This window comes from Gallus gallus, chromosome Z (genome assembly GCF_016699485.2).
Source record: "Gallus gallus isolate bGalGal1 chromosome Z, bGalGal1.mat.broiler.GRCg7b, whole genome shotgun sequence".
NCBI lineage: Eukaryota > Metazoa > Chordata > Aves > Galliformes > Phasianidae > Gallus > Gallus gallus.
This window is the reverse complement of record NC_052572.1, coordinates 73,745,732-73,756,296: the sequence shown is the minus strand read 5'-3', so window position 1 is coordinate 73,756,296 and position 10,565 is coordinate 73,745,732. Positions and strand designations below refer to the sequence as shown.

General features: G+C 39.5%; 1 long non-coding RNA gene across 1 annotated transcript in view; it reads right to left on the bottom strand.

Moving 5' to 3' along the window:
• Window positions 1-2,060: 2,060 nt before the first annotated feature.
• Window positions 2,061-10,565, bottom strand: part of LOC112530619 — a 51,791-nt gene continuing 43,286 nt past the window's right edge. The window contains exons 2-4 of the long non-coding RNA XR_003072388.3: window positions 6,946-7,041; window positions 3,568-3,706; window positions 2,061-3,114 (exon numbers count right to left, since the gene is read on the bottom strand). This is a non-coding gene — a long non-coding RNA (uncharacterized LOC112530619). The remainder of the gene's footprint in view (window positions 3,115-3,567; window positions 3,707-6,945; window positions 7,042-10,565) is intronic.

The window sequence follows — 10,565 nt, the reverse complement described above, 5'->3', positions numbered from 1 at the left end:
CTACTAATTTTTCCATTTCCGTGGTACTTAAATAGCAAATGAAAAAAATGGAAAACATTCTTCTGACACATTCTTCTATAGCTTCTGTCACAAAATAAGATAAATCTGTGACTTCTGTATAATCTACAACTCGAATCAAAGTTGTAATGGCTGTGATAGAAGAATATTACAATTTATCTTCTAGTTATTTCATTTGACCAATTTCTTTCCTAAGCATCACTGCAGGTCTGCAGACTTATCAAGCTCTACCACTTTCATGACTCCACAAAGGCATGTAGCTTGTCTTCTAGCCTTACTTTCAAGAAGGCCAAATCAGAAGACACTCTTTTGTCTCTTCCTGCCTGGGTAGCCAGAGATGTCTTTTCCTATTTAACTTGACTATTATTCAAAGTTGTTAATTCCTTCTTATCTAGATTAAGATAATAGACACTACCAGTCTTCAAATGTCATAGCCTGGATGGTAAGCTGGATGGTCTGAAAGTTGCATTGACTAAATAGAATGATAGAAGTCAAGAAACCCAGACTCCTTTGTCTTTATTTGAAAGCCAGAAGCTTTCATTGCATCTCACTTTGTAAGCATCCAGGCATCACAGAAATATACAATGGAAAAATTTCAATAAAAATCAGTTTGATGGAAAAATACTGCCTGCACTAAGTTATATTAAAAATGAGCAAACCTGGAAGGAGCTAGTGAAGGTGTTACAGCCTCTATGTTTCTAGCATTCTTTTTACAATATCTACCACTCAATTTTAAGTAAAGACAGCAACCTGTGAAATGAAACTCCCAAAGCCTTGAGTCTTGCTCCTTTCTAATAGATCAGTGTAGGTCTGGTGAACTATTTGCCAGACAACAGATGTTGAGAGTAACTCTTTAAGCATCACAGTGTGATTTTCACCACTAATTGGATGAAGATCTTTGTGCAAACTATAATTCAGATGTTGTTCCTGTCCAGGTGTCTTTCTAACCATATGCATTTGCAGCTTCAGAGAAATGGTGTTCAATATGGAATCTGGTGGTCACTTTGTAAGAGGGGCTTTAAACTAAAGTGCAGCTGACACCTGAACTGGTAAAGAGAGAGGGGTAGAGAGCTCAAATTACAGCTTTGTAAAGCAAGAGACACACGTGCATCTCCTTAGTTGCTCATGCAATCTCATTGAAAAGAAGCCACCTTCTACTGCTCTAGTTCTGCTCTTGCACCATGGCTACTGTCATTCTTTCTGGAAAGGCCCTGCCTTGAAAGAATATTTCAGAGATGCTAATTTATTATTTGCAATGAAGACAAGCTTCAGATCATAATCCCCATAGTTTGTCTCCTCTGTCTTCCATCTTCATCACATTCAGATTGAAAAGGTGAAAGCTGCATACTGTATGTTTAGATGTGAATGCTTATGATCATTCATGCTGATACAAATGTAGGCTTGGGAAGAACTTTTAAAATCTACTTCAAGATAGGAACAAGCATGCCTCAGCTACTGAAGTTAATGCTTTTCTTTGCTGTTCTGGGAAGACGTGCAAGGGTGGGAATTCTTCAGCTTTCCTAAGTAACGTGTTCCATTGATTTGTTATTAGTAAGATTAATGCACTAACTTGTCTCAGTTGTCTTTCTTCATTTTAAAGCTGTTTTGCAAAGAAAATTGTTCAACCCTCTGCTAAGATCATAATTAATATAGAGGAAATCTCTTGACTCTTTTCTGCCAAACATCACCAAAACTTTCTGCTGTTCTTCAATTGGCATTCATTTTTTCCCCCAAATATCTAAAAATAAATAGTTGTAGCAAAAACACATTTCTGACCAAAAAAAAAAAAAAAAAAAAAAAAACAAATGCTTGGCAAACTGCTTAGAAAGCTGCAAGTCCAACAGATAGTAAGAATGGGGTACAAAGCCTTAAAGTTTCCCACTTCCTCTAATAGGTGGAATGTTTTTAATTTTAATTCTCTCACATCAAACTTCTCCCCAGGTAACCAGCTTGGGGCACAGTCATGACCAGAAAATGTCTGTACAAAATGTTACAATTTTGTAGGCCTGAAAGAGCTAAAAATGGATAGTAGAAAAGCATGAAACCACTTCATCACAGTTTATTCAAAATCAAGCTTGCTTACTTTTAAATAAACCATCTAACAAACTTTTTTCTCTTGGCAGGTACACAGAAAAAGAAATAAGCCTGTCAGGAAAAACAAACAAGCACACATAGAAAAAAAAAAAAAAAAAAAGGAAAAAATGAACATAAAGTATAATTTTACTTTAATTAAAGAGACTTCTTTGAGTATTTGTAAGGCACTGGAAGTCTGAGACAGCAATTTAGTCTTGATAATTAAATCTCTCTTTCCCACTCTTTTTCTTATAGCAAAGAATATTTATGCCAATCTTCTTCACAGAATGTTTTGCTTGGAAATCACTTGGAAAAAGTCACATGAATGTCTGTCAGTAATGACAGAGCTGACTCCAAATCAGTAATACAAACATGAAATGAAACATAAAAGTCTTGAGCGGAAAGAAAAAAATTCATCATATTGCAATGGCAGTTACACTGGGCAACAAAAGTGAATGAACAAGCCAAGGTATTCAACAATGCCATTCAGGAAATTGTCATCTGATTAGAATAATTAGGGAGTAAGCAATTTCAGTAGAACACTTTGCAAAGGACATATATGAAGCACGGCTGGTCTCAGGATGTCTAAGTAATCAGTGTTGAGAACTCTGCAGAATGAGTCACAAAGGATGAATTAGCAAAAGCTTCCGAATTTGTATTTTAAGGTTTAACAGCAAGGTAGTTACCTACTTCTCTGACAATACAATATTTGCATCGTAACAGCACAAAGCACTACTTGTCTCTACCTGCATTTTTTTTTCAATACTTAAACAGTAAAAGATTTTCAGAATGTTTTCTGGCCTTCTTATGAAAAGCCTGAATTTAATGTAGGTGCAACAGTAAGTCAAGATCAGCCTTCTGGGCAGGCAGGACCTTGTACAGTAAATGCATTATTTGATATTGCTGCAGCAGGTACATCAATCTTCCCAGACACTCCACTTCAACATTTATTTTTAGGACTCTCTAGAGATGCCAAGGCCTGCAGGGTTCTCTCCTGTACAGCTGAAAGCTGCTTGTCGCCTGCTAGATGAGTGGAAAATACAGTCAGATAAGCAGATAAGAAGGGAACATGTACTTGGATGTTCTGTAGCTATTTTGTAATTCCCATTGTATATTGACTCTAAGGTGTTTGTTGGGTTTGTTTTTTTCTTAATAATGAGAACATATGGATATTCTGGATGTTCTTTATTGAACTTCCTATTATGCTCCATGGAGACATGGACCTGAGGTTATATTTAGACAGTATCCAAACTAGTATCCATATGGGGGTGCACCTCAAATGTTTGACTTTGATTCAGCAAAGGAATAAAAAATAGAAGTTATAATATATTCTTAAACAAATGTGTCAAAACCAGCTCAGAGCAGGTAATGACAGATGCTTGTACCTTCATTTAACAGGGCATTTAAACACTTCTATAGCTGTGAATTAGGTGGTTGATTGGGAGTGAAAATTACAGTAAATAAGTACATACTTACAGTGCAGCCTGTAGAAGTCTCTGATCATTATTTGGATAAATTAATCCTGGTAAGATGCAGTGATTTATGGGTGATGTTACAGGAAATGAAATCCTTGTGTGCTTCATAATCAGTTGCAAATTGTAGAGCTAAAGACATCCTGAGAGAATGAAGTCGGGAGTTACACATATTCTCTGTGAAATATAGGGAGCTACTCCAGCAAAATGCACAAATCTCCTTGGTTTTAACATCTGCTTTTCTGAGAACTTGTATGCAGCCTTTAAAATGCCCTATTTAGCTGGGAAATGTCACTAAAGAGATTGTCTTGGAAAACTGCAAGCCAAGAAATGTGCATTATTCTTCTTCAAATTCTTGTTTGCAAGAAGCACATGACTGCAAGAATTTATAAGTGAAAAAATATATGTACTAAAGTAGGAAAATAGTAAGATCGTGTTTTCAACCTTTCTTTGTGGTGCTAATTTCTTGTTTCCATCTGGCTCGGGTTAAGGATCCAAACATTTTGCATTATGAACTCCATTAGTCCACCAGCCAGCTTTGATACAAAGAGAATCATGCCTTCATGCCTACAACATCCCATCAGAAAATTTCTTTTAGAACTTTACTAAGTCAGAAAATTATCTAAACATAGCAGCTTCCTGATTCAGAAAAATCTGAAGTATTCCCAAAAGTTTATTTTTTCACTATTGACATTACTGAATGGTCTGGAAAACTATTGTACAAAGGATTTATTGTATCTATGACTAATGCTATGATGGAATTGTCCAGAATGATACACTGTTTTGCCAACTTCAACCAGTCTGGAGAAGAATTACATTCAATCTTTCAAGATGTTTGTCATATTTTGTTCTTTTCATACTGCCCTTACTATTCATCTCACAAGGCCAGAGGAGGAAAGATTTGAGCTATCGTATTTGTGTATCTCTGTGCTCTTCCCTTTCTGGACGGAGCTTTTATTATTGTTTTGAAGTTTTCTTGAACAGAAATAAAAATTTATAATCCCTAAGTAACAAAGAAAATCAAACAATCATGAATCTGATCTCAGTCAAACCCCACCCTATAACTCTTGGCATCTTGGATCACCTTAAGGAAGTTAAATGTACAGTTGTCCTCTTTCCACATGTTTTGGAAGGCATGCTGCTCAGATAATTAGGATCTTGTGTCTGCTTCCTCTGTATCATAATATATAGAGAGATAACAGCATTCAGGTTTCCAACCTGCCTTAATTTAAAGGAATAGAGAGGTCACACATTTGAATTCCTCTGTATCATCTCTGTATTCCTCAGGGGTTTATTCCAGTCTGAGACCACTTTCCATGAGCACCCCCAACCAGCAGTGTTGGGAAGACATAGCTAGGTTAGAGGGACACAGTGCTAGCAGGGGCCATAAACCAGCTGCACACTTGTATCTCACATTTGAAACACCTACAGGGTGTTCAGAAGGGACAGGTGAGGAAGGAGGGAGGGAGCATCACTCTCTACATCAAGGAAGGAATGGAGTGTGAAGTGCTGTCCCTGAAGAGTGGCCACAAGCAAGCTGAAAGCCTGTGTGTGAGAGTTAGAAACCGAGGCAACAAAGGGAGCCTCATGGTTGGTGTTTACTACAGCTTGCCTGATCAAGTGGAGCCTGTTGATGAAGCCTTCTTCCTGCAACTACAGGAGGAATCATGACCTCTGGCTCTCACCTTGCTGCAGGACTTCAGCCACCCTGACATCTGGTGGAAAAGTAGTACAGTGAGCTGCAGGTAAAACAGGAGCTCCTGGAATGTATTCAGGATAACTTTCTGAGTGAAAAATCCTTCTAGGTGGTGATGCAATGCTGGACCTGTTGTTCACCGACACTAGTGAACTGATTGGTGACATGAGGATTGGCGATTGCCTGTAGTGACCATGCAATGGTGGAGTTCACATGCCTGAGGGATATTGGACAGGCAAAGAGTAAAATCAGGAAGCTTAATATTAGGAAAGCCAACTTCCAGCTCTTCGGGGAGTTGGTCAACAAAACCTTGTGGGAATCTGTCCTCAAGGACAAGGGAGCAGAGTGCAGCTGACAGATCTTCAAGGAAGCTTTCGCTAGGACACAGTCTCTGTCCACAAGTATAGGAAGTCAGGAAAAGAGGACAAGAGACCAACGTAGCTGAACTGGAACATGCTGGTCAAACAGGAAGTGAGAGGAAAATGCACAGGCAGTGGAAGAAGCAACAGGTACCCTGGGAAGATGATGAGAATGCTGTAGAGAGAGGATGCCATTCAGAGGGACCTAAACAGTCTTGAACAGTGGGTCCAGGTGAACCTCATGAGGCTAAACAAAGCCAAGTGTAAGGTCTTGCACCTGGGCCAGGGCAACTCTTCCTATCAATATAAGGTGTGGGATGAAGGGATAGAACACAGCCCTTCCAAAAAGGACTTGAGCATACTGGTGGATGGGAAGCTGGTCATGAGCTAGCAATGTACTCTCACTGCCCAGAAAGCCAACCATATTCTGGGCTGCATTAAAAAATAGATATACATGGTCAGCAGGTCAAGGGTAGTGATCCTGCCCCACTGCTCTGTGCTGGTGAGACTTCACCTGGAGTACTGCATCCAGATGTGGAGTTCTCCGTACAGGAGTGACATATACCTGTTAGAATATGTCCAGAGGAGGGCCACAAAAATGATCCCAGGGATGGAACACCTCCTGTAAAAGGATAAGCTGAAAGGGCTGGGGCTGTTCAGCCTTGGGAAGAGAGGACTCTGGGAAGAACTGATAGTGGTCTTTCACTATTTTAAGGAGCTATAATAAAGCAGGGGACAGACTCTTTAGCGGGGACTGTTGTGATAACACAAGGAGAAATGGTTTCAAACTGAAAGAAGGGAGATTTTGATTAGATCTAAGGAAGAATTTTTACAATGATGATGGAAAGGCACAGGAATATGCTGCCCATAGATATGGTGGATGCTGAATCTTTGGAGACATTCAAAGTCAGGCTGGATGCGGCTCCAAGTAGCCTGCAGATCAAGCTGCAGTTGTTCCTGTTCATTGCAGGGGAGTTGGACTGCATGACCTCTAAGGGTTCTTCCCAACCAATGATTCTATGATTCTGTGATGCTGTGACCTTGTACAAGAGTGCTGAGTTGTTTTCCTCCTCACTGCAAATTACTTGCCTAACACTTCCCACTAACATTTCTCTCATGAAGTCAAATCACACTAATTATATTGTTTTGCTTTCAATGAATAACATTCCATCTTCTCAGTGATATTCTTACTATTAGCTTCTGATTAGAAAAAAACTTGCATGTTGGTTACTTGTATTTCAAACACAGATTCCACTAATCCAGTTATTCACCTGACCAAGCTTCAATGTAATATTTGCATCTTGAACCTTCAAAGACTGCCAAATACCTTCTGTTATGTTCAGTCTACTTCCATTGCAAATGGGAGCTCCCTTTCTGCTTTCTGCTTTCTCGTGATCCAACTCACTTGACCAAAGGATTATTCCTGGAAAGCAAAGACAAAACAGACCAATGAATAAATCAGTGTAGTCAGGTGGTACTCACCTGGTGTGTGGAAGTCCATACATATAGCTGTAGTCATGAAAAATGAATGTGAGTAAGGAAAATGCTGAAACATACCAAGTGGTCCCCACTCTCCAATTTGGAGAGCTGTCCTCGCAGCTCAGAGGTGCTGAAGTCCAAGTGCTGAGCACCACGTCCAACATATGCAGAAGGAGCTGCTCACAACCAGGCAGGAAATATGTGCACTGAAATAATATCCATTTGCAGAAAGCGACCTTCATCTTAAACGTACATATAACAGAACAGTGGAAGTTAAATACTGCCATCTCGTGACATAGCGTGGAACCACCAGGTTGAGGGTGCAGGGTCTCCCACGGGCAAACAGCTTCCGAGGGAGAGATTTTCCTCTCTCCGTTAGGGGACCTCTGTTCTCCAGCGCTGAGGTCTTTCAAAACAGATATCCATGTAGTCTTTCCCTCTGCATTACAATTATCTGCATAGGCTCCTCCCTGCGTGCTAACAGTTGCAAAGTCAGGGTCTTACCAGTTGGGTCAGCAGAAGTAGGAATGTTGTTCTTCTGAAGGGAGCAATAAACTGCCATGAAAGAAGTTTGTGCTTTCTGTATGCCCTTGTCTAGCCTGAGACATAAAGAGCTGGTAAGCCCTTATGCTCTTCTGTAATAGTGATCATCCTCCCCACCTTGAAGATGATGGAATCTCTCACAGAAAGCATTAGTGAGCACTTTACAAGACTCCAGCAAAGCAAGAAGATTGATCTGGGAGCAGGTTTGTACCCTGCAAGATTTGAGAGTAAGGGCAGGGAGGTATAATCAGTAATGAAAATCAATTTTCTGCTTTGTACAGCTTTCCTTTAATAGACCTTAATTAATCTAAGGGGTTTTGGCTTCTGCCAATTATAGGTTATAGCATCAGAAAAAGCTTTTACATGGAAAACGTTATTGAACCATATTTACAGCCTTGGTTTTGAATACAACCATCATTATGCATGTGTCACACATCTTTTCACACATCTAATTCAATTAATTCACAATGCAAACAGGCCAGTCTAAGAAGGCTTTAGAAAAGAGGGCCAGTCTTCAATTTGGCAGGTAGTATTCTATTAAGGTTCAGTTTGTATTTGTTTAGTGGTATTTGTTTTCTGTAGTTCAATGCTATAATGACACTGGCAGATCATCTGCATTTTATATACTCCGAAGTTCTTTATGTTCCCCATCATACAGGAAATCCAACAAAATGGTCTTGCGTATTTCCCTTCGTATAACTTGCAGCTCTATTTTAAACGCGGGGAATATATTATGAAAAAAAAAATCTATGGCTTTTTTAATAGGAGCAGTGAAGGATGGATATTGCATTGTTTTACGTATTTCTCCTGTCAGTCTCTTTTTCTAATCTATTTGTCTTTCCTATTAGATAGTTGGAGATTTCTGAATTAATATTTGCACTCACAGAACATATACAAAATTAGATGTGTAAAAGGATTTGTTCTCAATGATCCTTTTGGGCTCCTTCCAACTTGGGATATTCTGTGATTCTATGACTCTGTACTAGCTAATTAAAAATACAATCATGCTGTGAAAAAAAAAAATGTATCTGAAATGATACAGAATTCAAAAGAATGCCCACAAGTGTCTTACCCGTTTACAAGTCAATAAAGATGAGGAAGGGCGCGGGCATCCAAGCTTTCATCTTGCCTGGGCTGCACTGAGTAAAGAGGGATCATTTTGGGCCATGTATATGTAGGCTGCACCAAAAGTAATGCTTCTTATTTATTTCCATGGAAACTACAACTGAATCAAAGAGCACAATAACACTGTTGAAAAGAGCAAGTTCTCTGCTACAAAACAGTCTTCCAGCAGCCACCACCCTGCCCATAGCAGGAAGGTTGGAACCAGATGATCTTTGAGGTCCCTTCCAACCCAAGCCATCCTATGATTCTATGACTCTATGAACAGTCACCACCATTAGCTATGCACTTTTGCCAGCAATGAACAGGAACCTGCATGATGCACTCATAAAAATCTGCACCAGTGGAGGAGACCCACTGTTGCCACTGGCACTGCTGAAATGTGCCACCCACTGCCTCACTGTGCTCATATCTGTTAGTCTCCATTTACATCCACCAAGCTTTGACCAGGCTGCTCAGCAGGGAAGAGCTGCTGCCATAATGGCATGGGGTAGGGGCAGCCACTGGATGGACTGGGAGATTGCTGCTGCACTGCACGCAGCACCCAGGCTTGGATTGCACATGCTTGAGAAAGAGTGTGCAAAACCTCCCTCACGTAAAGTAAAAATTTATTCCTCCAAATATTTAACCCAAGTCTTTTCAGAAGCTTGAAGTGGGATGGGAGATTTTCTTCAGAAAGTGACCTGTGGAAACAACAGTTGAACTTTATTCCTTAAGCCATGTGAAATAACTTTAGAACTGCATCAGTTTGTGTCAGTCTTAACTCAAAGGAACAGGACTTTATTTCCCATTTCAAGGCAACGCTGTGATGGGCAGTGCTGTAAGAAAATAGTCTGAGAGATACAATAAACAGCAATGATGATAAATGATAGTGGGAGCTCTGTACCTGTTATGAATCCATGAAAAGCAAAACATCTGAAGACAAAGAGATACAGTGTCCCAAGTTCCCAGTTGATTTTTATGAAGAACACAGATATTTGAACATTACTGCAGCATGACTTCTGTAAGACAGCGTCAGACTCAGCTGTTAGCACATAGCAAGGGTTCTTAATAACTTTGATGTGTTTAATATTGGGTTGGTTGGTTTTTTTTTTTTTTGACATTTCCCCTACATGTAACAGAGAAATACATAAGCTAAAAATTCTCCTAACTCCTTAAGAGGCGCTGTCTATTCTTTTAATTAATTCCCTAGATTGTCTCAAAATAATTTATGCCTTCCATTGCCCTATTTTTTGAATACTCATCTGATTCATTTGAAAACCCTATAGGGCAGAACATCACCCTAGTTCTTCAAATGATAACACGAAATAGTGCACGTGTCATCAGAAATTTCTAACCATCTATCAAGAACAGTTCTTGAGAGGAGTGTTAATGGGTCCCAGGGTGGAAGTTTTTCAGATGGATACATTTCATGTCTTCGCACTTTGCTTTTATTAATTCTATAGCTCAAGCCAGTATCTCTTAGAGGAAATTCCCTTTTCTCACTAAGTGTGTATTTCACACAATGTAAAAAGCAGTGAAATAATTTACAGTGGCAATTTTCTATTAAAAAAAAAAAATCTTATCTTTAAAGAAGCAGTCCTGATTGGTGCCTCAGTAAAAGCTCCCTATTCATCCACACCAGTCTTTTTTCCTGCTGGCTCATCGTGTGGCACAGGGGGACATGCAGACCTCTTAGTGGATTGACTTTATCTTCTCTGAGAATTTAAATTTTGATTCTTGACAGATGTTAAAGTACTATCATTGAAAATAACTTAGCAGTACTATAGACACAAGATTAGCTTCCTCCATCTACTCAGTGAA